This window comes from Epargyreus clarus, unplaced genomic scaffold (genome assembly GCF_041222505.1).
Source record: "Epargyreus clarus isolate Ecla_fem2 unplaced genomic scaffold, WU_Ecla_fem_2.2 ptg000024l, whole genome shotgun sequence".
NCBI lineage: Eukaryota > Metazoa > Arthropoda > Insecta > Lepidoptera > Hesperiidae > Epargyreus > Epargyreus clarus.
The window spans coordinates 11,424,046-11,430,045 of NW_027332231.1; the positions used below are offsets into that span (position 1 = coordinate 11,424,046).

General features: G+C 34.6%; 1 protein-coding gene across 1 annotated transcript in view; it reads right to left on the minus strand.

The window, feature by feature from the left end:
• LOC140752071 (uncharacterized) overlaps positions 1 to 2,230 on the minus strand; it is a 102,478-nt gene extending 100,248 nt beyond the window's left edge. The window contains exon 1 of the mRNA XM_073086223.1: positions 1,791 to 2,230. The gene's annotated coding sequence lies outside the window, so the exon portion shown is untranslated. The remainder of the gene's footprint in view (positions 1 to 1,790) is intronic.
• Between the last annotated feature and the right edge of the window lie 3,770 nt (positions 2,231 to 6,000).

Consider the following 6,000-nt stretch of genomic DNA (forward strand, 5'->3'; position numbering starts at 1 on the left):
GCATGGCCACCATTGAATTAAGCAATTTTTACCCGACTTCGGAGTGTCATGTCTCGTGAGTATGTATCTTACTTACGAGACATATGTATCTTACTTTTGTCATCATCAAACCATTACTGACCCATTGCTGGACTCGGGTCTCCTCTCAGAATGAGAAGGATTAGCGCCACTCAGAATGAGAAGGATTAGGACCACCGCGCTGGCCAAGTGCGTATTGGTAGACTTCACATATCGTTGAGATTTTTTTCTATAAATCTCTCAGGTATGCAGGTTTCCTCACGATGTTTTCCTTCACCGTTTAAGCAAGTGATAATTAATTGCAATACGCAAATAACTTTCAATAATTAGAGGTGCGCGCCTGGAACTTGAACCTCGGACCTCTCGACCGAGAGGTCGAGTTTCTTAACCACTAGGCTATCACTGCTGCTTATTTTTGTATATGCCTAATTTTGGCACGCCCTACATCCTAAGCGCCTTAACCGATTTTAACATATGAGGGTTAAGAGACAGGATTATATTCCTACCTGAGGTTAAAAACAGATGCGTTGCTACCCCTGAGGACTAGTTAGGAACGTGTCGGGTGAGTATGGCTCTTGCTTAAGACTGCTTTTAGTAGGCAGAAAAAGTTGCGGCAGAGTCTAACCATAGAGGACTCTACCACCTTTAACGAAGAGGCTTCTACCTTCAACATATCATATCTTAGGTAATTTATAAAAATCTCCTTGGCGTGTTAGTCGAGGATTAGACAATTGCCCGGTTTATCCGTCATTACACCTATATGGCAACTGCTTAGCCGCTTGCGAAACTGACGTGGCACCGAAGGTCATTGGCTGTGATAATTTATTAATTACTAAACCTGCATATTGCTTGCCTACTTTTTATATAACTGTTTTTGGAGGTAACTTTTGGGACTTTAATATAGTTTGATAAGATAGAGGCAGTTTTTAAAAATAACATATGTACCTACCTAGACGTGGATAAAATGTGTGCTTTAATAAACTTTATCGAATGTGTGTGATCAAGTTTGTTACATAGTGTCGAAACTTGACGACAAAGTTACATAAAAATATTGAATAAATTATTATAAGGATAATATACGATACTCACTATTTTAGTTATATCTTAAAATTATACCAAACATTTGCAAGCAATACTTACTGAACAGACTTTTCTCTTTTAATTGTAGTGTTAGTAGACAATACAACAAATAAAATAAATTAATTATAAGCCGCGTGTAAAAAGGCACGGGGGTACATTATTGGGCTTGAAATAAAGTAGAATAGAATCGGTGAATATTGGCGATATAAGGAATATTGACGATATAAGAATATCACAGAAATAGGACAAATTAGTAACAGATCCTAGTAACATCAAAAGCAGGTATACCCGACCACCCGACTACTACCCGAAATTGTCAATATATTTTAAATGTGAATAAATATGTGATCATTGTCAAATAGTTCTTTATTTTAAATGAATAAATAAATTAAAAGAATACCTAAAATTACGTCAATACACGTTATTTTACGTAATATTTTAAAAGCATTTTGCCAAACATATCTTTAAATGCGGGTACTCTTAAAATTTAAATATAATGCTAAAAATAGTCGACACAAAGTACTCGTATCTTATGAAATAATTTTTATTAAATTTTTTATTGAAATAAATTACCATAAAACCCAAAACCACAGACCTAGTGGCAAACCTCATAAAATTGAATGCCGGTAACTTTCATGAAGCCGCAGAATACTTATAAAAAATATATTAAGTAAAATTGTGTGATTACTTACTTTTCGACAGATGGTGCCTCGAAATTTATTACTTCACAAAACACACACATCACAGTTGTTCACAACAAAAACGCACTGCGTTCTACACATCATTTTTATCAAAAATTAAAAACAAAACACTCGAAAAACTGGCACCAATATTCGCGACAAATTCGAATTATCAATAAAAAAGTATAAAAACAAAATACCGCCAAAACGTAAAAGAAAAGTAGTAATGCAACTATTATTTTTTAAATCCAAACTAAGCGGCGTCAAATAAAACCAGTGAACGCGAAAAATGTCGAGATATTTTGTTGTGATGCAACCGGCTTTAAAAGAATTTAGATAAAAGAATGAATTTTAAAAAGTGTGTCATGCATGCGGCGGGCTGTCAAACTGGCGGGCCGAGTTACGTAAGGCGTGTTCGCGAAGCCAGCTAGCTGTAGAAACTGAAAGTGGTTCCCGTAACCCCACCCTGATGTTACTACGGTTAGGTAATCGTGATTACCATTAATCCCATTTTCATAACAGCGTACATCCGATGCTATTGTTGCGATGGTGTTTTGTTGACACCGTCTCCGATTTGATTAAGGTTCCGCGTGCAAGTATTTCAAACGGAACCAATCCGCGCCATTGTTCCGCCGGATTTTAATGCGTTTCAATTACCATTTAATTGTTTGTTGCATCTATTTGTGATTTCATTTTTAGTAAGTATGTAATTAATGAAACAATAGCAAACGAAATAGACAATAATATACAAAACATAATTTTAGATATAAATGGTAACAATGGTACTTACAAAGTAAATTTTGAGTAAATTAAAAATATTTTAAATTATCTCGTAGGATTTTTTTTAATAATTTATTTTTTCGATATGCTATATTTTTCTTTTTTTCTGTAAAATATTCTCTAACCTTGCGTGGAGTTGATATCAATAATAATAGTAGTAGACAGATATTTTTAGAAGTTTACGTTTTAGAGCATACAAGTTGCAATAATAAAACCAGTCATAGGTACCTACAAGTTACGAAATCCCAAAAAGAAATGTTACTTTTATTTATTTGTGTATCTATACCTATGTCTAGATACTACTTTAGCATTTATTACTTGTATATAATTTTGTAGAACGGGTCCCATTAAAGTATTATATTGCACAAATAAAAAGCTTACGATAGTGATAATCGCCTTAAACAGAACCACTCATGCGAATTCAAAAATACTCGTGCGAATTAAAAAAATACATATCGTTAAATCTTAATCTAAAAGTATTTTATCTTAAAGCCACTCAATGAAATAGTATAAAAGTGTAACTTTATGTCTCTTAATCTATTAAATAAAACTCTCGTGTCACAATGTTAGTTACCGTACTCCTCCGAAACGGCTTTACCGATTTTCGCCAAATTTTATATGCATATTCTGTAGGTCTGAGAATCGGCTACTATCTATTGTTCACACCCCTAAGTGATAAGGGTTGTTCACTTAACATTTTTTTATTTATATGGCAACACAACGTTTGCCGGGTCAGCTAGTTAATATATAATAGTTCAACGGTTTTGTCACTGAAATTATTTTACATCTTTTCGTATGCCAATACGTTCAACAATAGTTACATACACACCCGTTCATACTCTTCAAACGTAGGTAATATTCTCATATAAATCAGTACTGCGAGTTCGTTTATATATGATACCAGTTTTTTTACCTTGCATTGAAAAATGTAAATATTTTGGTGATTTCGTGGGTTTTAACTTTTTTGCGAGGAACTTTTTTTCGAACAAAAAGCCTAGACAGACACAATCATCGATTTTTCTTATTAGTCTTGTATATATAACATTGAAATAAGTAGGGCAATAAGTAAAGCATAATTTAAATTAAGTAAGTAAATAACTGTACTACCTACATTTCCAAATTCTTGTACCAAACCGACAGTAGCGACCTCCACAAGACGTTTTGCCACGGTTCACACCGGATGCATCTTAATTTCCTGCGTTGGTAACCTCATTGTTTTTTATGCTCCCACGTTTATTTTGTGAGTTGTGTAGATATGTAAGATAAATGTAATGAGAAAATTCTTTACAATGTGTTTGATCACCTCAACACAGGTAACGATGTAATACAATTGAAAACGAATAAGATAGTCTAGGTAGTAGGTACCCATCTATTAAGTTTATATAATAGTCTGTACAAGGTAGATAATGATCACGAAAACGGGGAAATAAAACGTGGGGCAACCTGCTCTCCTGAGAGGTCTTCAAAGTTTGTAAGAGTGTGTGAACTCTATAAATCCGCACATGGCCAGCGCAATGACTCTCGCTCTGAGAACCCCGTGCCCAGCAGAGTAACAGCAGTAGATAGATAACGACAACGTGACGATCATTAAAGCGAATTCTTGACAAACATTTTAACGGTTCTTAGTTCAACCACGACGATGTGTAACTACGCCACTTGGTAAAAGTAAAGAGAACTTAAACCTGGGGAGCGATTGTACTATTTTTTGTTCGAAGCATACCGATAAGGCATGAATTAAGTAATGCAACATGTTTAGGATAAAAAATCAGGATATTATGTGATTCAGAATATTTGCGATGTTTTCTCTTGTAGAGTAGCCAGCGGTTGCCAATTATATAACTTATCTATGTAGGTACATGTTCTGCCGATGTACATGATTGTTCCCTACATTCCTGCCGGAAAATCTTCCAGCAATTACAATAAACACTGCGGGGTGAAAAAAAAATATAAGATAACGCACTGCTTTGAAATTAAGTGAAGCCAAAATGTTTTTTATTTATCGGAGAATAACACTCCCAACTTTAAAAGATGGTAGAACGCGTTGTGGTTCGATTCCGAAGGCACCACCGCCACACTTATTTCTACCTAATAACAGCAATGTTAAGCTCTGCTCCTTTTCTGATTTGAAGGATGTGGTGTATAATTAGACAGACAGACAAAGCAGACATAATTAGCCAAGGCGTCCTTAGTCCTCAGCAACAAGTCCTCAGGGATAGAATTATAGAAACTCATCTGTAACCGACCTCGGGTAGGACTTAACCTTATTTAAGGTTGATGAGTGTCCATGGGTGGTGGAGGCCACTTACTTTCTGGTGGACAATCGCGTGGTGTTAATTACGACTTTTAAATAAGTTTCATCTTCGAATTCCAGGCCTCTTACGTGAATTGTCCTGTTACGTGGCTATTAAGTTACGTACGCAGGTACCTACAATATTCAGAAACAACATAATGACCATTATCTAACAGGTAAATACCTATTGTATTTAATGTATACAGTACCTACATATTGAACTTTTTCCGGATATAAAAGAAACTGCCTTTTTATTATGAACTTTTCAATGGTCTCAGAATATAAATTTTACGTTTAGTCACTCCATCAGAGTGTCACCATAATAAGAACGCTTTTTCAGCGCCTAATTGTTGATACATACCTTAAAAGTGCCTTTCCAATAAATAAGTCCCTGTTACTATGTAGGTATATAATTTTGTTATGTATCTTGCAACGTAACATAATGACAAGTGTGCTTAAGAAAAAGGATATTTTGCAATTGCAAGTCATGGCTACGTATGTATCATCTGTTATTACTAATCTATGTCTGTTATAAGTATGATCTACTCGTATGATCTGTATATCAGATTTATTATGTATCCTCATACAAATGTTCCTAATATTGAGTATGTATGTAGATTGAAATTGATTCTAAGCGTCTTCTACATTTTTCTATATTCTGAATGAAGCAAAAAATCGATTGTATTGCGATGTACCTGCGTAATGGGCAATGACCGGTAATTTCACATGACTTGCTAAAATACTTCTAACCTTTCAAGTTAGATAAGGAGAAACATTATACAGTAACTTTCTGGTAGTAGCTATGTGATCATTCTACAGTCAGATATAATTAAGATAACTGGTATTTTGTCTGGTCAACATTAACGTATTTGACATTAATATTAAAGTGATGCAATCTTCTAACCACGGCCGTTTTGTTTTGGGAGGTTTTAGGAAATCTTAACTTTCTTTCACTCAGTTATTTATCAAAGACCATGAAGCCATGATACAGTGTATTCTGAAGACTACCAACCCGCACTTTGTCAAAAGGTACTGGTGAATAATAATATCTTAAAATTCGCTAATCCACGTAAAATATGTTGGGACTTTCTGCAGACCATATAAGTTGGGGTAAAAAGGTAAAAACAAAAGGAAATAAAACACAACATGGAA